Source organism: Nannospalax galili, unplaced genomic scaffold, assembly GCF_000622305.1.
Source record: "Nannospalax galili isolate Female #2095 unplaced genomic scaffold, S.galili_v1.0 scaffold417, whole genome shotgun sequence".
Classification (NCBI taxonomy): domain Eukaryota; kingdom Metazoa; phylum Chordata; class Mammalia; order Rodentia; family Spalacidae; genus Nannospalax; species Nannospalax galili.
Window position 1 is genome coordinate 4,427,990 of NW_008340785.1, and position 1,068 is coordinate 4,429,057.

Genomic DNA, 1,068 nt, shown 5'->3' on the forward strand with positions numbered 1-1,068 from the left:
TAATCCCAGCACTTCAAAGGCAGAGTCAAGTGGATCTATGTGAGTTCGAGGTTAACCTAGTCTATATACAGTGAGTTCTAGGCCGGGGCTACATATTGAGACCCTGTCTCAAAAAAAAAAAAAAAAAAAAAAAAAAGTCTGTTTAATGTAAATAAAAGCCCTCCTTCTTGGCTCTGTCTCTTGCAGTTTCCAGCACAGGAAAGGGAGATGACGAAAAGCACAAACCAGGAAATGTGCTCACTCTCCTCGCTGGAGGCAATGTTCCCAAGGAAAAGATAAAAGTGCACTCAGCTCAAAATAGCAGAAAAAGATGACAGTGGATGGCAGAGGGCTTTACACAAACATGGCTGCTTTAGGGCTGCAAACCAGACAAGGGTTGGAGCGCTTCCTCAGGCAATACAAGCTCAATATCTGAAAGAAACACTTCCTGAAATTTTCGGCACTCTACCATTTTCTTCCTCAATTTATATCTTAACTTGAAGTGGTTCTCAACCCATTTTGGGTATCAAAATTACCTGCGTAGATATTTAAATATCACCTGATAAATTCACTTACTAGGGTTGCCATAACAGTAAAATTTTTGAGAGATTTGGAGCCAGTGAGATGACTCAGCAGGTAAACAGGTTTGCAGTGCAAGAATGATCATGACCGGCGTTTGACCCCTGGAACCCACTGAAGGAGAGAACCAATTCCCAACCTATCACAGGTGTTTAGGAAAAAGTCTGTTTTGTTTTCATTCAGTCATTACTACACCCTTCCTGGATTTTCCCTTGTTTATTGTCAATATTCACTGAGGACTTGAGTATTTCATTCTTCAGGGCCATTATCTCTCATCCTTCTAATTTTGATGAGGACTCACCTTGTTCCTGCTCCCATATTTCTCCATTCTCCAATTCTATTCTCCCACAAGGCTCTGGGATCTAGACCTCTATTGGGAGAAATTCCTAGAATAATCCACACTTGAGGTAAACTAGTTTCAAGGCACATTTGCTGCTTGCAATCTCATCCTTATATCTCTGTCTTAGCAACTGGGCTCCTTTCTGGGTTCAGAATCTATAGCTGCGTGCC